Source organism: Pelobates fuscus, chromosome 2 (genome assembly GCF_036172605.1).
Source record: "Pelobates fuscus isolate aPelFus1 chromosome 2, aPelFus1.pri, whole genome shotgun sequence".
Taxonomy (NCBI): Eukaryota; Metazoa; Chordata; class Amphibia; order Anura; family Pelobatidae; genus Pelobates; species Pelobates fuscus.
In genome coordinates, this window is record NC_086318.1 from 64975769 (window position 1) to 64995321 (window position 19553).

The window sequence follows — 19553 nt, forward strand, 5'->3', positions numbered from 1 at the left end:
ATATGTAATTTTATGTCTCCTTTATTGAAAAAAATAAAAAAAGAAGGAAGGTGCTTACGTTTGGCCTAGGGAATCATAAAAGTCACCATATATTAGAGCAGATTGTATATTTGAAAAACATAGAAGGTGAAGAAACAGGAGTGTAGTTCTTTGGAAAAGTGTGTCAAGCAATTTAATTGTTGTAAGACGATTGAGGAATTCTTACAAAACATTTTAGTAGAGGGACATTTTCAAATCTAACCATAAACCAGTGGACACAACCTAGCAGGGGAACATGTTAACAAAATGCTACCTTAGAATATAAGGAATTAAGTCATATTATTTCCATAAGAGCAATGAAGCCATTGTTTAAGAATGCAACTTTATATGTTTCAGTGGAGCTAAATCTCACCTTCCAACATAAGCAACTAGGGTCTATGATCTCTTTCACCATCAGGCCAGGAGAAATGAAACAATCCAAAAGGGGTAGGTTTTCAATGCTAATCACATGTTACTGGACACAGTCTAACTGAATACAATCTAAATTAAACCCCACTGTCAGACAAGAGCTACTATGGCCCATCATTTCCTTCACCATTTCTAATTGTTTTACGACTCTAGAAATGCAGACTTGGAGACTTCTCGTTATGATCCAAAAAGGGGAGTTTTTCAAATCTTATCACCTGGACAGAAACTAAGGGATTAAAATCAAAACTAGATCTCACTGTGGAACAAGAGCTACTATGGCCCATTATATCCTTCACTGTTTCTGATTGTTTTACGAGTCTAGGAATGCCAACCTGGAGACGTTTCATTACAGGTTGGATTGCTTGAATCTTATAGGGTAAAGTGATATGATTTTTCTCTTGTTTAAGAAGGTAAATTTTATATCATACATTAAGATAGAGAGCTTTGCGAGTTCCTTCTTTCCCTCTGTCCACCCTTTGCTTCCGCAAAGCTCTCTCGGAATGCAGACTTGAAGACTTTTCATTACAGGGTGAATTATACTCTTAATGTCAGGGTCGTGGGTTCGAGCCCCACGTTGGGCGAGATGTGTTAACAAATTGCTACCTTAGAATATAAGGAATTAAGTCATATTATTTCCATAAGAGCAATGAAGCCATTGTTTAAGAAGGCAACTTTAAATGGTTCAGTGGAGCTAAATCTCACCTTCCAACATAAGCAACTAGGGTCTATGATCTCTTTCACCATCAGGCCAGGAGAAATGAAACAATCCAAAAGGGGTAGGTTTTCAATGCTAATCACATGTTACTGGACACAGTCTAACTGAATACAATCTAAATTAAACCCCACTGTCAGACAAGAGCTACTATGGCCCATCATTTCCTTCACCATTTCTAATTGTTTTACGACTCTAGAAATGCAGACTTGGAGACTTCTCGTTATGATCCAAAAAGGGGAGATTTTCAAATCTTATCACCTGGACAGAAACTAAGGGATTAAAATCAAAACTAGATCTCACTGTGGAACAAGAGCTACTATGGCCCATTATATCCTTCACTGTTTCTGATTGTTTTACGAGTCTAGGAATGCCAACCTGGAGACGTTTCATTACAGGGTGGATTGCTTGAATCTTATAGGGTAAAGTGATATGATTTTTCTCTTGTTTAAGAAGGTAAATTTTATATCATACATTAAGATAGAGAGCTTTGCGAGTTCCCTCTTTCCCTCTGTCCACCCTTTGCTTCCGCAAAGCTCTCTCGGAATGCAGACTTGAAGACTTTTCATTACAGGGTGAGTTCTATAGGGTAAAGTGATCTGATTTTTCTCTTGTTTAAGAAGGTAAATTTATATATTATATTAAATAGTTAAACCAAGATAGAGAGCTTTGCAAGCTCTCTCCATCCACCCTTTGCATCCCAAGTCAGAGCATAATGCATGTAGGAATCAGCCCGGCTAGCTCAGTCGGTAGAGCATGAGACTCTTAATCTCAGGGTCGTGGGTTCGAGCCCCACGTTGGGCGAGATATGTAATTTTATGTCTCCTTTATTGAAAAAAATAAAAAAAGAAGGAAGGTGCTTACGTTTGGCCTAGGGAATCAAAAAAAGTCACCATATATTAGAGCAGATTGTATATTTGAAAAACATAGATGTTGAAGAAACAGGAGTGTAGTTCTTTGGAAAAGTGTGTCAAGCAATTTAATTGTTGTAAGACGATTGAGGAATTCTTACAAAACATTTTAGTAGAGGGACATTTTCAAATCTAACCATAAACCAGTGGACACAACCTAGCAGGGGAACATGTTAACAAAATGCTACCTTAGAATATAAGGAATTAAGTCATATTATTTCCATAAGAGCAATGAAGCCATTGTTTAAGAATGCAACTTTATATGTTTCAGTGGAGCTAAATCTCACCTTCCAACATAAGCAACTAGGGTCTATGATCTCTTTCACCATCAGGCCAGGAGAAATGAAACAATCCAAAAGGGGTAGGTTTTCAATGCTAATCACATGTTACTGGACACAGTCTAACTGAATACAATCTAAATTAAACCCCACTGTCAGACAAGAGCTACTATGGCCCATCATTTCCTTCACCATTTCTAATTGTTTTACGACTCTAGAAATGCAGACTTGGAGACTTCTCGTTATGATCCAAAAAGGGGAGTTTTTCAAATCTTATCACCTGGACAGAAACTAAGGGATTAAAATCAAAACTAGATCTCACTGTGGAACAAGAGCTACTATAGCCCATTATATCCTTCACTGTTTCTGATTGTTTTACGAGTCTAGGAATGCCAACCTGGAGACGTTTCATTACAGGTTGGATTGCTTGAATCTTATAGGGTAAAGTGATATGATTTTTCTCTTGTTTAAGAAGGTAAATTTTATATCATACATTAAGATAGAGAGCTTTGCGAGTTCCCTCTTTCCCTCTGTCCACCCTTTGCTTCCGCAAAGCTCTCTCGGAATGCAGACTTGAAGACTTTTCATTACAGGGTGAATTATACTCTTAATGTCAGGGTCGTGGGTTCGAGCCCCACGTTGGGCGAGATGTGTTAACAAATTGCTACCTTAGAATATAAGGAATTAAGTCATATTATTTCCATAAGAGCAATGAAGCCATTGTTTAAGAAGGCAACTTTAAATGGTTCAGTGGAGCTAAATCTCACCTTCCAACATAAGCAACTAGGGTCTATGATCTCTTTCACCATCAGGCCAGGAGAAATGAAACAATCCAAAAGGGGTAGGTTTTCAATGATAATCACATGTTACTGGACACAGTCTAACTGAATACAATCTAAATTAAACCCCACTGTCAGACAAGAGCTACTATGGCCCATCATTTCCTTCACCATTTCTAATTGTTTTACGACTCGAGAAATGCAGACTTGGAGACTTCTCGTTATGATCCAAAAAGGGGAGATTTTCAAATCTTATCACCTGGACAGAAACTAAGGGATTAAAATCAAAACTAGATCTCACTGTGGAACAAGAGCTACTATGGCCCATTATATCCTTCACTGTTTCTGATTGTTTTACGAGTCTAGGAATGCCAACCTGGAGACGTTTCATTACAGGGTGGATTGCTTGAATCTTATAGGGTAAAGTGATATGATTTTTCTCTTGTTTAAGAAGGTAAATTTTATATCATACATTAAGATAGAGAGCTTTGCGAGTTCCCTCTTTCCCTCTGTCCACCCTTTGCTTCCGCAAAGCTCTCTCGGAATGCAGACTTGAAGACTTTTCATTACAGGGTGAGTTCTATAGGGTAAAGTGATCTGATTTTTCTCTTGTTTAAGAAGGTAAATTTATATATTATATTAAATAGTTAAACCAAGATAGAGAGCTTTGCAAGCTCTCTCCATCCACCCTTTGCATCCCAAGTCAGAGCATAATGCATGTAGGAATCAGCCCGGCTAGCTCAGTCGGTAGAGCATGAGACTCTTAATCTCAGGGTCGTGGGTTCGAGCCCCACGTTGGGCGAGATATGTAATTTTATGTCTCCTTTATTGAAAAAAATAAAAAAAGAAGGAAGGTGCTTACGTTTGGCCTAGGGAATCATAAAAGTCACCATATATTAGAGCAGATTGTATATTTGAAAAACATAGAAGGTGAAGAAACAGGAGTGTAGTTCTTTGGAAAAGTGTGTCAAGCAATTTAATTGTTGTAAGACGATTGAGGAATTCTTACAAAACATTTTAGTAGAGGGACATTTTCAAATCTAACCATAAACCAGTGGACACAACCTAGCAGGGGAACATGTTAACAAAATTCTACCTTAGAATATAAGGAATTAAGTCATATTATTTCCATAAGAGCAATGAAGCCATTGTTTAAGAAGGCAACTTTATATGGTTCAGTGGAGCTAAATCTCACCTTCCAACATAAGCAACTAGGGTCTATGATCTGTTTCACCATCAGGCCAGGAGAAATGAAACAATCCAAAAGGGGTAGGTTTTCAATGCTAATCACATGTTACTGGACACAGTCTAACTGAATACAATCTAAATTAAACCCCACTGTCAGACAAGAGCTACTATGGCCCATCATTTCCTTCACCATTTCTAATTGTTTTACGACTCTAGAAATGCAGACTTGGAGACTTCTCGTTATGATCCAAAAAGGGGAGATTTTCAAATCTTATCACCTGGACAGAAACTAAGGGATTAAAATCAAAACTAGATCTCACTGTGGAACAAGAGCTACTATGGCCCATTATATCCTTCACTGTTTCTGATTGTTTTACGAGTCTAGGAATGCCAACCTGGAGACGTTTCATTACAGGGTGGATTGCTTGAATCTTATAGGGTAAAGTGATATGATTTTTCTCTTGTTTAAGAAGGTAAATTTTATATCATACATTAAGATAGAGAGCTTTGCGAGTTCCCTCTTTCCCTCTGTCCACCCTTTGCTTCCGCAAAGCTCTCTCGGAATGCAGACTTGAAGACTTTTCATTACAGGGTGAGTTCTATAGGGTAAAGTGATCTGATTTTTCTCTTGTTTAAGAAGGTAAATTTATATATTATATTAAATAGTTAAACCAAGATAGAGAGCTTTGCAAGCTCTCTCCATCCACCCTTTGCATCCGAAGTCAGAGCATAATGCATGTAGGAATCAGCCCGGCTAGCTCAGTCGGTAGAGCATGAGACTCTTAATCTCAGGGTCGTGGGTTCGAGCCCCACGTTGGGCGAGATATGTAATTTTATGTCTCCTTTATTGAAAAAAATAAAAAAAGAAGGAAGGTGCTTACGTTTGGCCTAGGGAATCAAAAAAAGTCACCATATATTAGAGCAGATTGTATATTTGAAAAACATAGAAGGTGAAGAAACAGGAGTGTAGTTCTTTGGAAAAGTGTGTCAAGCAATTTAATTGTTGTAAGACGATTGAGGAATTCTTACAAAACATTTTAGTAGAGGGACATTTTCAAATCTAACCATAAACCAGTGGACACAACCTAGCAGGGGAACATGTTAACAAAATGCTACCTTAGAATATAAGGAATTAAGTCATATTATTTCCATAAGAGCAATGAAGCCATTGTTTAAGAATGCAACTTTATATGTTTCAGTGGAGCTAAATCTCACCTTCCAACATAAGCAACTAGGGTCTATGATCTCTTTCACCATCAGGCCAGGAGAAATGAAACAATCCAAAAGGGGTAGGTTTTCAATGCTAATCACATGTTACTGGACACAGTCTAACTGAATACAATCTAAATTAAACCCCACTGTCAGACAAGAGCTACTATGGCCCATCATTTCCTTCACCATTTCTAATTGTTTTACGACTCTAGAAATGCAGACTTGGAGACTTCTCGTTATGATCCAAAAAGGGGAGTTTTTCAAATCTTATCACCTGGACAGAAACTAAGGAATAAAAACAAAACTAGATCTCACTGTGGAACAAGAGCTACTATGGCCCATTATATCCTTCACTGTTTCTGATTGTTTTACGAGTCTAGGAATGCCAACCTGGAGACGTTTCATTACAGGTTGGATTGATTGAATCTTATAGGGTAAAGTGATATGATTTTTCTCTTGTTTAAGAAGGTAAATATTATATCATACATTAAGACAGAGAGCTTTGCGAGTTCCCTCTTTCCCTCTGTCCACCCTTTGCTTCGGCAAAGCTCTCTCGGAATGCAGACTTGAAGACTTTTCATTACAGGGTGAATTATACTCTTAATCTCAGGGTCGTGGGTTCGAGCCCCACGTTGGGCGAGATGTGTTAACAAATTGCTACCTTAGAATATAAGGAATTAAGTCATATTATTTCCATAAGAGCAATGAAGCCATTGTTTAAGAAGGCAACTGTATATGGTTCAGTGGAGCTAAATCTCACCTTCCAACATAAGCAACTAGGGTCTATGATCTCTTTCACCATCAGGCCAGGAGAAATGAAACAATCCAAAAGGGGTAGGTTTTCAATGATAATCACATGTTACTGGACACAGTCTAACTGAATACAATCTAAATTAAACCCCACTGTCAGACAAGAGCTACTATGGCCCATCATTTCCTTCACCATTTCTAATTGTTTTACGACTCGAGAAATGCAGACTTGGAGACTTCTCGTTATGATCCAAAAAGGGGAGATTTTCAAATCTTATCACCTGGACAGAAACTAAGGGATTAAAATCAAAACTAGATCTCACTGTGGAACAAGAGCTACTATGGCCCATTATATCCTTCACTGTTTCTGATTGTTTTACGAGTCTAGGAATGCCAACCTGGAGACGTTTCATTACAGGGTGGATTGCTTGAATCTTATAGGGTAAAGTGATATGATTTTTCTCTTGTTTAAGAAGGTAAATTTTATATCATACATTAAGATAGAGAGCTTTGCGAGTTCCCTCTTTCCCTCTGTCCACCCTTTGCTTCCGCAAAGCTCTCTCGGAATGCAGACTTGAAGACTTTTCATTACAGGGTGAGTTCTATAGGGTAAAGTGATCTGATTTTTCTCTTGTTTAAGAAGGTAAATTTATATATTATATTAAATAGTTAAACCAAGATAGAGAGCTTTGCAAGCTCTCTCCATCCACCCTTTGCATCCGAAGTCAGAGCATAATGCATGTAGGAATCAGCCCGGCTAGCTCAGTCGGTAGAGCATGAGACTCTTAATCTCAGGGTCGTGGGTTCGAGCCCCACGTTGGGCGAGATATGTAATTTTATGTCTCCTTTATTGAAAAAAATAAAAAAAGAAGGAAGGTGCTTACGTTTGGCCTAGGGAATCATAAAAGTCACCATATATTAGAGCAGATTGTATATTTGAAAAACATAGAAGGTGAAGAAACAGGAGTGTAGTTCTTTGGAAAAGTGTGTCAAGCAATTTAATTGTTGTAAGACGATTGAGGAATTCTTACAAAACATTTTAGTAGAGGGACATTTTCAAATCTAACCATAAACCAGTGGACACAACCTAGCAGGGGAACATGTTAACAAAATTCTACCTTAGAATATAAGGAATTAAGTCATATTATTTCCATAAGAGCAATGAAGCCATTGTTTAAGAAGGCAACTTTATATGGTTCAGTGGAGCTAAATCTCACCTTCCAACATAAGCAACTAGGGTCTATGATCTGTTTCACCATCAGGCCAGGAGAAATGAAACAATCCAAAAGGGGTAGGTTTTCAATGCTAATCACATGTTACTGGACACAGTCTAACTGAATACAATCTAAATTAAACCCCACTGTCAGACAAGAGCTACTATGGCCCATCATTTCCTTCACCATTTCTAATTGTTTTACGACTCTAGAAATGCAGACTTGGAGACTTCTCGTTATGATCCAAAAAGGGGAGATTTTCAAATCTTATCACCTGGACAGAAACTAAGGGATTAAAATCAAAACTAGATCTCACTGTGGAACAAGAGCTACTATGGCCCATTATATCCTTCACTGTTTCTGATTGTTTTACGAGTCTAGGAATGCCAACCTGGAGACGTTTCATTACAGGGTGGATTGCTTGAATCTTATAGGGTAAAGTGATATGATTTTTCTCTTGTTTAAGAAGGTAAATTTTATATCATACATTAAGATAGAGAGCTTTGCGAGTTCCCTCTTTCCCTCTGTCCACCCTTTGCTTCCGCAAAGCTCTCTCGGAATGCAGACTTGAAGACTTTTCATTACAGGGTGAGTTCTATAGGGTAAAGTGATCTGATTTTTCTCTTGTTTAAGAAGGTAAATTTATATATTATATTAAATAGTTAAACCAAGATAGAGAGCTTTGCAACCTCTCTCCTTCCACCCTTTGCATCCGAAGTCAGAGCATAATGCATGTAGGAATCAGCCCGGCTAGCTCAGTCGGTAGAGCATGAGACTCTTAATCTCAGGGTCGTGGGTTCGAGCCCCACGTTGGGCGAGATATGTAATTTTATGTCTCCTTTATTGAAAAAAATAAAAAAAGAAGGAAGGTGCTTACGTTTGGCCTAGGGAATCATAAAAGTCACCATATATTAGAGCAGATTGTATATTTGAAAAACATAGAAGGTGAAGAAACAGGAGTGTAGTTCTTTGGAAAAGTGTGTCAAGCAATTTAATTGTTGTAAGACGATTGAGGAATTCTTACAAAACATTTTAGTAGAGGGAGATTTTCAAATCTAACCATAAACCAGTGGACACAACCTAGCAGGGGAACATGTTAACAAAATGCTACCTTAGAATATAAGGAATTAAGTCATATTATTTCCATAAGAGCAATGAAGCCATTGTTTAAGAAGGCAACTTTATATGGTTCAGTGGAGCTAAATCTCACCTTCCAACATAAGCAACTAGGGTCTATGATCTCTTTCACCATCAGGCCAGGAGAAATGAAACAATCCAAAAGGGGTAGGTTTTCAATGATAATCACATGTTACTGGACACAGTCTAACTGAATACAATCTAAATTAAACCCCACTGTCAGACAAGAGCTACTATGGCCCATCATTTCCTTCACCATTTCTAATTGTTTTACGACTCGAGAAATGCAGACTTGGAGACTTCTCGTTATGATCCAAAAAGGGGAGATTTTCAAATCTTATCACCTGGACAGAAACTAAGGGATTAAAATCAAAACTAGATCTCACTGTGGAACAAGAGCTACTATGGCCCATTATATCCTTCACTGTTTCTGATTGTTTTACGAGTCTAGGAATGCCAACCTGGAGACGTTTCATTACAGGGTGGATTGCTTGAATCTTATAGGGTAAAGTGATATGATTTTTCTCTTGTTTAAGAAGGTAAATTTTATATCATACATTAAGATAGAGAGCTTTGCGAGTTCCCTCTTTCCCTCTGTCCACCCTTTGCAAGCTCTCTCCATCCACCCTTTGCATCCGAAGTCAGAGCATAATGCATGTAGGAATCAGCCCGGCTAGCTCAGTCGGTAGAGCATGAGACTCTTAATCTCAGGGTCGTGGGTTCGAGCCCCACGTTGGGCAAGATATGTAATTTTATGTCTCCTTTATTGAAAAAAATAAAAAAAGAAGGAAGGTGCTTACGTTTGGCCTAGGGAATCATAAAAGTCACCATATATTAGAGCAGATTGTATATTTGAAAAACATAGAAGGTGAAGAAACAGGAGTGTAGTTCTTTGGAAAAGTGTGTCAAGCAATTTAATTGTTGTAAGACGATTGAGGAATTCTTACAAAACATTTTAGTAGAGGGACATTTTCAAATCTAACCATAAACCAGTGGACACAACCTAGCAGGGGAACATGTTAACAAAATTCTACCTTAGAATATAAGGAATTAAGTCATATTATTTCCATAAGAGCAATGAAGCCATTGTTTTAGAAGGCAACTTTATATGGTTCAGTGGAGCTAAATCTCACCTTCCAACATAAGCAACTAGGGTCTATGATCTCTTTCACCATCAGGCCAGGAGAAATGAAACAATCCAAAAGGGGTAGGTTTTCAATGCTAATCACATGTTACTGGACACAGTCTAACTGAATACAATCTAAATTAAACCCCACTGTCAGACAAGAGCTACTATGGCCCATCATTTCCTTCACCATTTCTAATTGTTTTACGACTCTAGAAATGCAGACTTGGAGACTTCTCGTTATGATCCAAAAAGGGGAGATTTTCAAATCTTATCACCTGGACAGAAACTAAGGGATTAAAATCAAAACTAGATCTCACTGTGGAACAAGAGCTACTATGGCCCATTATATCCTTCACTGTTTCTGATTGTTTTACGAGTCTAGGAATGCCAACCTGGAGACGTTTCATTACAGGTTGGATTGCTTGAATCTTATAGGGTAAAGTGATATGATTTTTCTCTTGTTTAAGAAGGTAAATTTTATATCATACATTAAGATAGAGAGCTTTGCGAGTTCCCTCTTTCCCTCTGTCCACCCTTTGCTTCCGCAAAGCTCTCTCGGAATGCAGACTTGAAGACTTTTCATTACAGGGTGAGTTCTATAGGGTAAAGTGATCTGATTTTTCTCTTGTTTAAGAAGGTAAATTTATATATTATATTAAATAGTTAAACCAAGATAGAGAGCTTTGCAAGCTCTCTCCATCCACCCTTTGCATCCGAAGTCAGAGCATAACGCATGTAGGAATCAGCCCGGCTAGCTCAGTCGGTAGAGCATGAGACTCTTAATCTCAGGGTCGTGGGTTCGAGCCCCACGTTGGGCAAGATATGTAATTTTATGTCTCCTTTATTGAAAAAAATAAAAAAAGAAGGAAGGTGCTTACGTTTGGCCTAGGGAATCATAAAAGTCACCATATATTAGAGCAGATTGTATATTTGAAAAACATAGAAGGTGAAGAAACAGGAGTGTAGTTCTTTGGAAAATTGTGTCAAGCTATTTAATTGTTGTAAGACGATTGAGGAATTCTTACAAAACATTTTAGTAGAGGGAGATTTTCAAATCTAACCATAAACCAGTGGACACAACCTAGCAGGGGAACATGTTAACAAAATGCTACCTTAGAATATAAGGAATTAAGTCATATTATTTCCATAAGAGCAATGAAGCCATTGTTTAAGAAGGCAACTTTATATGGTTCAGTGGAGCTAAATCTCACCTTCCAACATAAGCAACTAGGGTCTATGATCTCTTTCACCATCAGGCCAGGAGAAATGAAACAATCCAAAAGGGGTAGGTTTTCAATGCTAATCACATGTTACTGGACACAGTCTAACTGAATACAATCTAAATTAAACCCCACTGTCAGACAAGAGCTACTATGGCCCATCATTTCCTTCACCATTTCTAATTGTTTTACGACTCTAGAAATGCAGACTTGGAGACTTCTCGTTATGATCCAAAAAGGGGAGATTTTCAAATCTTATCACCTGGACAGAAACTAAGGGATTAAAATCAAAACTAGATCTCACTGTGGAACAAGAGCTACTATGGCCCATTATATCCTTCACTGTTTCTGATTGTTTTACGAGTCTAGGAATGCCAACCTGGAGACGTTTCATTACAGGGTGGATTGCTTGAATCTTATAGGGTAAAGTGATATGATTTTTCTCTTGTTTAAGAAGGTAAATTTTATATCATACATTAAGATAGAGAGCTTTGCGAGTTCCCTCTTTCCCTCTGTCCACCCTTTGCTTCCGCAAAGCTCTCTCGGAATGCAGACTTGAAGACTTTTCATTACAGGGTGAGTTCTATAGGGTAAAGTGATCTGATTTTTCTCTTGTTTAAGAAGGTAAATTTATATATTATATTAAATAGTTAAACCAAGATAGAGAGCTTTGCAAGCTCTCTCCATCCACCCTTTGCATCCGAAGTCAGAGCATAATGCATGTAGGAATCAGCCCGGCTAGCTCAGTCGGTAGAGCATGAGACTCTTAATCTCAGGGTCGTGGGTTCGAGCCCCACGTTGGGCGAGATATGTAATTTTATGTCTCCTTTATTGAAAAAAATAAAAAAAGAAGGAAGGTGTTTACGTTTGGCCTAGGGAATCATAAAAGTCACCATATATTAGAGCAGATTGTATATTTGAAAAACATAGAAGGTGAAGAAACAGGAGTGTAGTTCTTTGGAAAAGTGTGTCAAGCAATTTAATTGTTGTAAGACGATTGAGGAATTCTTACAAAACATTTTAGTAGAGGGAGATTTTCAAATCTAACCATAAACCAGTGGACACAACCTAGCAGGGGAACATGTTAACAAAATGCTACCTTAGAATATAAGGAATTAAGTCATATTATTTCCATAAGAGCAATGAAGCCATTGTTTAAGAAGGCAACTTTATATGGTTCAGTGGAGCTAAATCTCACCTTCCAACATAAGCAACTAGGGTCTATGATCTCTTTCACCATCAGGCCAGGAGAAATGAAACAATCCAAAAGGGGTAGGTTTTCAATGCTAATCACATGTTACTGGACACAGTCTAACTGAATACAATCTAAATTAAACCCCACTGTCGGACAAGAGCTACTATGGCCCATCATTTCCTTCACCATTTCTAATTGTTTTACGACTCTAGAAATGCAGACTTGGAGACTTCTCGTTATGATCCAAAAAGGGGAGATTTTCAAATCTTATCACCTGGACAGAAACTAAGGGATTAAAATCAAAACTAGATCTCACTGTGGAACAAGAGCTACTATGGCCCATTATATCCTTCACTGTTTCTGATTGTTTTACGAGTCTAGGAATGCCAACCTGGAGACGTTTCATTACAGGGTCGATTGCTTGAATCTTATAGGGTAAAGTGATATGATTTTTCTCTTGTTTAAGAAGGTAAATTTTATATCATACATTAAGATAGAGAGCTTTGCGAGTTCCCTCTTTCCCTCTGTCCACCCTTTGCTTCCGCAAAGCTCTCTCGGAATGCAGACTTGAAGACTTTTCATTACAGGGTGAGTTCTATAGGGTAAAGTGATCTGATTTTTCTCTTGTTTAAGAAGGTAAATTTATATATTATATTAAATAGTTAAACCAAGATAGAGAGCTTTGCAACCTCTCTCCTTCCACCCTTTGCATCCGAAGTCAGAGCATAATGCATGTAGGAATCAGCCCGGCTAGCTCAGTCGGTAGAGCATGAGACTCTTAATCTCAGGGTCGTGGGTTCGAGCCCCACGTTGGGCGAGATATGTAATTTTATGTCTCCTTTATTGAAAAAAATAAAAAAAGAAGGAAGGTGCTTACGTTTGGCCTAGGGAATCATAAAAGTCACCATATATTAGAGCAGATTGTATATTTGAAAAACATAGAAGGTGAAGAAACAGGAGTGTAGTTCTTTGGAAAAGTGTGTCAAGCAATTTAATTGTTGTAAGACGATTGAGGAATTCTTACAAAACATTTTAGTAGAGGGAGATTTTCAAATCTAACCATAAACCAGTGGACACAACCTAGCAGGGGAACATGTTAACAAAATGCTACCTTAGAATATAAGGAATTAAGTCATATTATTTCCATAAGAGCAATGAAGCCATTGTTTAAGAAGGCAACTTTATATGGTTCAGTGGAGCTAAATCTCACCTTCCAACATAAGCAACTAGGGTCTATGATCTCTTTCACCATCAGGCCAGGAGAAATGAAACAATCCAAAAGGGGTAGGTTTTCAATGATAATCACATGTTACTGGACACAGTCTAACTGAATACAATCTAAATTAAACCCCACTGTCAGACAAGAGCTACTATGGCCCATCATTTCCTTCACCATTTCTAATTGTTTTACGACTCGAGAAATGCAGACTTGGAGACTTCTCGTTATGATCCAAAAAGGGGAGATTTTCAAATCTTATCACCTGGACAGAAACTAAGGGATTAAAATCAAAACTAGATCTCACTGTGGAACAAGAGCTACTATGGCCCATGATATCCTTCACTGTTTCTGATTGTTTTACGAGTCTAGGAATGCCAACCTGGAGACGTTTCATTACAGGGTGGATTGCTTGAATCTTATAGGGTAAAGTGATATGATTTTTCTCTTGTTTAAGAAGGTAAATTTTATATCATACATTAAGATAGAGAGCTTTGCGAGTTCCCTCTTTCCCTCTGTCCACCCTTTGCTTCCGCAAAGCTCTCTCGGAATGCAGACTTGAAGACTTTTCATTACAGGGTGAGTTCTATAGGGTAAAGTGATCTGATTTTTCTCTTGTTTAAGAAGGTAAATTTATATATTATATTAAATAGTTAAACCAAGATAGAGAGCTTTGCAAGCTCTCTCCATCCACCCTTTGCATCCGAAGTCAGAGCATAACGCATGTAGGAATCAGCCCGGCTAGCTCAGTCGGTAGAGCATGAGACTCTTAATCTCAGGGTTGTGGGTTCGAGCCCCACGTTGGGCAAGATATGTAATTTTATGTCTCCTTTATTGAAAAAAATAAAAAAAGAAGGAAGGTGCTTACGTTTGGCCTAGGGAATCATAAAAGTCACCATATATTAGAGCAGATTGTATATTTGAAAAACATAGAAGGTGAAGAAACAGGAGTGTAGTTCTTTGGAAAATTGTGTCAAGCTATTTAATTGTTGTAAGACGATTGAGGAATTCTTACAAAACATTTTAGTAGAGGGAGATTTTCAAATCTAACCATAAACCAGTGGACACAACCTAGCAGGGGAACATGTTAACAAAATGCTACCTTAGAATATAAGGAATTAAGTCATATTATTTCCATAAGAGCAATGAAGCCATTGTTTAAGAAGGCAACTTTATATGGTTCAGTGGAGCTAAATCTCACCTTCCAACATAAGCAACTAGGGTCTATGATCTCTTTCACCATCAGGCCAGGAGAAATGAAACAATCCAAAAGGGGTAGGTTTTCAATGCTAATCACATGTTACTGGACACAGTCTAACTGAATACAATCTAAATTAAACCCCACTGTCAGACAAGAGCTACTATGGCCCATCATTTCCTTCACCATTTCTAATTGTTTTACGACTCTAGAAATGCAGACTTGGAGACTTCTCGTTATGATCCAAAAAGGGGAGATTTTCAAATCTTATCACCTGGACAGAAACTAAGGGATTAAAATCAAAACTAGATCTCACTGTGGAACAAGAGCTACTATGGCCCATTATATCCTTCACTGTTTCTGATTGTTTTACGAGTCTAGGAATGCCAACCTGGAGACGTTTCATTACAGGGTGGATTGCTTGAATCTTATAGGGTAAAGTGATATGATTTTTCTCTTGTTTAAGAAGGTAAATTTTATATCATACATTAAGATAGAGAGCTTTGCGAGTTCCCTCTTTCCCTCTGTCCACCCTTTGCTTCCGCAAAGCTCTCTCGGAATGCAGACTTGAAGACGTTTCATTACAGGGTGAGTTCTATAGGGTAAAGTGATCTGATTTTTCTCTTGTTTAAGAAGGTAAATTTATATATTATATTAAATAGTTAAACCAAGATAGAGAGCTTTGCAAGCTCTCTCCATCCACCCTTTGCATCCGAAGTCAGAGCATAATGCATGTAGGAATCAGCCCGGCTAGCTCAGTCGGTAGAGCATGAGACTCTTAATCTCAGGGTTGTGGGTTCGAGCCCCACGTTGGGCGAGATATGTAATTTTATGTCTCCTTTATTGAAAAAAATAAAAAAAGAAGGAAGGTGCTTACGTTTGGCCTAGGGAATCATAAAAGTCACCATATATTAGAGCAGATTGTATATTTGAAAAACATAGAAGGTGAAGAAACAGGAGTGTAGTTCTTTGGAAAAGTGTGTCAAGCAATTTAATTGTTGTAAGACGATTGAGGAATTCTTACAAAACATTTTAGTAGAGTGAGATTTTCAAATCTAACCATAAACCAGTGGACACAACCTAGCAGGGGAACATGTTAACAAAATGCTACCTTAGAATATAAGGAATTAAGTCATATTATTTCCATAAGAGCAATGAAGCCATTGTTTAAGAAGGCAACTTTATATGGTTCAGTGGAGCTAAATCTCACCTTCCAACATAAGCAACTAGGGTCTATGATCTCTTTCACCATCAGGCCAGGAGAAATGAAACAATCCAAAAGGGGTAGGTTTTCAATGCTAATCACATGTTACTGGACACAGTCTAACTGAATACAATCTAAATTAAACCCCACTGTCGGACAAGAGCTACTATGGCCCATCATTTCCTTCACCATTTCTAATTGTTTTACGACTCTAGAAATGCAGACTTGGAGACTTCTCGTTATGATCCAAAAAGGGGAGATTTTCAAATCTTATCACCTGGACAGAAACTAAGGGATTAAAATCAAAACTAGATCTCACTGTGGAACAAGAGCTACTATGGCCCATTATATCCTTCACTGTTTCTGATTGTTTTACGAGTCTAGGAATGCCAACCTGGAGACGTTTCATTACAGGGTCGATTGCTTGAATCTTATAGGGTAAAGTGATATGATTTTTCTCTTGTTTAAGAAGGTAAATTTTATATCATACATTAAGATAGAGAGCTTTGCGAGTTCCCTCTTTCCCTCTGTCCACCCTTTGCTTCCAGGGTGAGTTCTATAGGGTAAAGTGATCTGATTTTTCTCTTGTTTAAGAAGGTAAATTTATATATTATATTAAATAGTTAAACCAAGATAGAGAGCTTTGCAAGCTCTCTCCATCCACCCTTTGCATCCGAAGTCAGAGCATAATGCATGTAGGAATCAGCCCGGCTAGCTCAGTCGGTAGAGCATGAGACTCTTAATCTCAGGGTCGTGGGTTCGAGCCCCACGTTGGGCGAGATATGTAATTTTATGTCTCCTTTATTGAAAAAAATAAAAAAAGAAGGAAGGTGCTTACGTTTGGCCTAGGGAATCATAAAAGTCACCATATATTAGAGCAGATTGTATATTTGAAAAACATAGAAGGTGAAGAAACAGGAGTGTAGTTCTTTGGAAAAGTGTGTCAAGCAATTTAATTGTTGTAAGACGATTGAGGAATTCTTACAAAACATTTTAGTAGAGGGAGATTTTCAAATCTAACCATAAACCAGTGGACACAACCTAGCAGGGGAACATGTTAACAAAATGCTACCTTAGAATATAAGGAATTAAGTCATATTATTTCCATAAGAGCAATGAAGCCATTGTTTAAGAAGGCAACTTTATATGGTTCAGTGGAGCTAAATCTCACCTTCCAACATAAGCAACTAGGGTCTATGATCTCTTTCACCATCAGGCCAGGAGAAATGAAACAATCCAAAAGGGGTAGGTTTTCAATGCTAATCACATGTTACTGGACACAGTCTAACTGAATACAATCTAAATTAAACCCCACTGTCAGACAAGAGCTACTATGGCCCATCATTTCCTTCACCATTTCTAATTGTTTTACGACTCTAGAAATGCAGACTTGGAGACTTCTCGTTATGATCCAAAAAGGGGAGATTTTCAAATCTTATCACCTGGACAGAAACTAAGGGATTAAAATCAAAACTAGATCTCACTGTGGAACAAGAGCTACTATGGCCCATTATATCCTTCACTGTTTCTGATTGTTTTACGAGTCTAGGAATGCCAACCTGGAGACGTTTCATTACAGGGTGGATTGCTTGAATCTTATAGGGTAAAGTGATATGATTTTTCTCTTGTTTAAGAAGGTAAATTTTATATCATACATTAAGATAGAGAGCTTTGCGAGTTCCCTCTTTCCCTCTGTCCACCCTTTGCTTCCGCAAAGCTCTCTCGGAATGCAGACTTGAAGACTTTTCATTACAGGGTGAGTTCTATAGGGTAAAGTGATCTGATTTTTCTCTTGTTTAAGAAGGTAAATTTATATATTATATTAAATAGTTAAACCAAGATAGAGAGCTTTGCAAGCTCTCTCCATCCACCCTTTGCATCCGAAGTCAGAGCATAACGCATGTAAGAATCAGCCCGGCTAGCTCAGTCGGTAGAGCATGAGACTCTTAATCTCAGGGTCGTGGGTTCGAGCCCCACGTTGGGCGAGATATGTAATTTTATGTCTCCTTTATTGAAAAAAATAAAAAAAGAAGGAAGGTGTTTACGTTTGGCCTAGGGAATCATAAAAGTCACCATATATTAGAGCAGATTGTATATTTGAAAAACATAGAAGGTGAAGAAATAGGAGTGTAGTTCTTTGGAAAAGTGTGTCAAGCAATTTAATTGTTGTAAGACGATTGAGGAATTCTTACAAAACATTTTAGTAGAGGGAGATTTTCAAATCTAACCATAAACCAGTGGACACAACCTAGCAGGGGAACATGTTAACAAAATGCTACCTTAGAATATAAGGAATTAAGTCATATTATTTCCATAAGAGCAATGAAGCCATTGTTTAAGAAGGCAACTTTATATGGTTCAGTGGAGCTAAATCTCACCTTCCAACATAAGCAACTAGGGTCTATGATCTCTTTCACCATCAGGCCAGGAGAAATGAAACAATCCAAAAGGGGTAGGTTTTCAATGCTAATCACATGTTACTGGACACAGTCTAACTGAATACAATCTAAATTAAACCCCACTGTCGGACAAGAGCTACTATGGCCCATCATTTCCTTCACCATTTCTAATTGTTTTACGACTCTAGAAATGCAGACTTGGAGACTTCTCGTTATGATCCAAAAAGGGGAGATTTTCAAATCTTATCACCTGGACAGAAACTAAGGGATTAAAATCAAAACTAGATCTCACTGTGGAACAAGAGCTACTATGGCCCATTATATCCTTCACTGTTTCTGATTGTTTTACGAGTCTAGGAATGCCAACCTGGAGACGTTTCATTACAGGGTGGATTGCTTGAATCTTATAGGGTAAAGTGATATGATTTTTCTCTTGTTTAAGAAGGTAAATTTTATATCATACATTAAGATAGAGAGCTTTGCGAGTTCCCTCTTTCCCTCTGTCCACCCTTTGCTTCCGCAAAGCTCTCTCGGAATGCAGACTTGAAGACTTTTCATTACAGGGTGAGTTCTATAGGGTAAAGTGATCTGATTTTTCTCTTGTTTAAGAAGGTAAATTTATATATTATATTAAATAGTTAAACCAAGATAGAGAGCTTTGCAAGCTCTCTCCATCCACCCTTTGCATCCGAAGTCAGAGCATAACGCATGTAGGAATCAGCCCGGCTAGCTCAGTCGGTAGAGCATGAGACTCTTAATCTCAGGGTCGTGGGTTCGAGCCCCACGTTGGGCGAGATATGTAATTTTATGTCTCCTTTATTGAAAAAAATAAAAAAAGAAGGAAGGTGTTTACGTTTGGCCTAGGGAATCATAAAAGTCACCATATATTAGAGCAGATTGTATATTTGAAAAACATAGAAGGTGAAGAAACAGGAGTGTAGTTCTTTGGAAAAGTGTGTCAAGCAATTTAATTGTTGTAAGACGATTGAGGAATTCTTACAAAACATTTTAGTAGAGGGAGATTTTCAAATCTAACCATAAACCAGTGGACACAACCTAGCAGGGGAACATGTTAACAAAATGCTACCTTAGAATATAAGGAATTAAGTCATATTATTTCCATAAGAGCAATGAAGCCATTGTTTAAGAAGGCAACTTTATATGGTTCAGTGGAGCTAAATCTCGCCTTCCAACATAAGCAACTAGGGTCTATGATCTCTTTCACCATCAGGCCAGGAGAAATGAAACAATCCAAAAGGGGTAGGTTTTCAATGCTAATCACATGTTACTGGACACAGTCTAACTGAATACAATCTAAATTAAACCCCACTGTCGGACAAGAGCTACTATGGCCCATCATTTCC

General features: G+C 37.9%; 14 non-coding genes across 14 annotated transcripts; all 14 read left to right on the plus strand.

The window, feature by feature from the left end:
* The first annotated feature begins 1890 nt into the window (after positions 1-1890).
* Positions 1891-1963, plus strand: TRNAK-CUU (transfer RNA lysine (anticodon CUU)). The gene has a single exon. It is a non-coding gene; the product is annotated as a tRNA-Lys (tRNA).
* A 1893-nt stretch (positions 1964-3856) lies between these two features.
* On the plus strand, positions 3857-3929 carry TRNAK-CUU (transfer RNA lysine (anticodon CUU)). Its single transcript has one exon. It is a non-coding gene; the product is annotated as a tRNA-Lys (tRNA).
* Positions 3930-5063: 1134 nt separating this feature from the next.
* Positions 5064-5136, plus strand: TRNAK-CUU (transfer RNA lysine (anticodon CUU)). The gene has a single exon. It is a non-coding gene; the product is annotated as a tRNA-Lys (tRNA).
* A 1892-nt stretch (positions 5137-7028) lies between these two features.
* Positions 7029-7101, plus strand: TRNAK-CUU (transfer RNA lysine (anticodon CUU)). The gene has a single exon. It is a non-coding gene; the product is annotated as a tRNA-Lys (tRNA).
* A 1134-nt stretch (positions 7102-8235) lies between these two features.
* Positions 8236-8308, plus strand: TRNAK-CUU (transfer RNA lysine (anticodon CUU)). Its single transcript has one exon. It is a non-coding gene; the product is annotated as a tRNA-Lys (tRNA).
* A 987-nt stretch (positions 8309-9295) lies between these two features.
* On the plus strand, positions 9296-9368 carry TRNAK-CUU (transfer RNA lysine (anticodon CUU)). Its single transcript has one exon. It is a non-coding gene; the product is annotated as a tRNA-Lys (tRNA).
* Positions 9369-10502: 1134 nt separating this feature from the next.
* On the plus strand, positions 10503-10575 carry TRNAK-CUU (transfer RNA lysine (anticodon CUU)). The gene has a single exon. It is a non-coding gene; the product is annotated as a tRNA-Lys (tRNA).
* Positions 10576-11709: 1134 nt separating this feature from the next.
* TRNAK-CUU (transfer RNA lysine (anticodon CUU)) lies at positions 11710-11782 on the plus strand. The gene has a single exon. It is a non-coding gene; the product is annotated as a tRNA-Lys (tRNA).
* Positions 11783-12916: 1134 nt separating this feature from the next.
* On the plus strand, positions 12917-12989 carry TRNAK-CUU (transfer RNA lysine (anticodon CUU)). The gene has a single exon. It is a non-coding gene; the product is annotated as a tRNA-Lys (tRNA).
* Positions 12990-14123: 1134 nt separating this feature from the next.
* On the plus strand, positions 14124-14196 carry TRNAK-CUU (transfer RNA lysine (anticodon CUU)). Its single transcript has one exon. It is a non-coding gene; the product is annotated as a tRNA-Lys (tRNA).
* Positions 14197-15330: 1134 nt separating this feature from the next.
* Positions 15331-15403, plus strand: TRNAK-CUU (transfer RNA lysine (anticodon CUU)). The gene has a single exon. It is a non-coding gene; the product is annotated as a tRNA-Lys (tRNA).
* A 1092-nt stretch (positions 15404-16495) lies between these two features.
* Positions 16496-16568, plus strand: TRNAK-CUU (transfer RNA lysine (anticodon CUU)). Its single transcript has one exon. It is a non-coding gene; the product is annotated as a tRNA-Lys (tRNA).
* Positions 16569-17702: 1134 nt separating this feature from the next.
* On the plus strand, positions 17703-17775 carry TRNAK-CUU (transfer RNA lysine (anticodon CUU)). Its single transcript has one exon. It is a non-coding gene; the product is annotated as a tRNA-Lys (tRNA).
* Positions 17776-18909: 1134 nt separating this feature from the next.
* TRNAK-CUU (transfer RNA lysine (anticodon CUU)) lies at positions 18910-18982 on the plus strand. Its single transcript has one exon. It is a non-coding gene; the product is annotated as a tRNA-Lys (tRNA).
* The last annotated feature ends 571 nt before the right edge of the window (positions 18983-19553 follow it).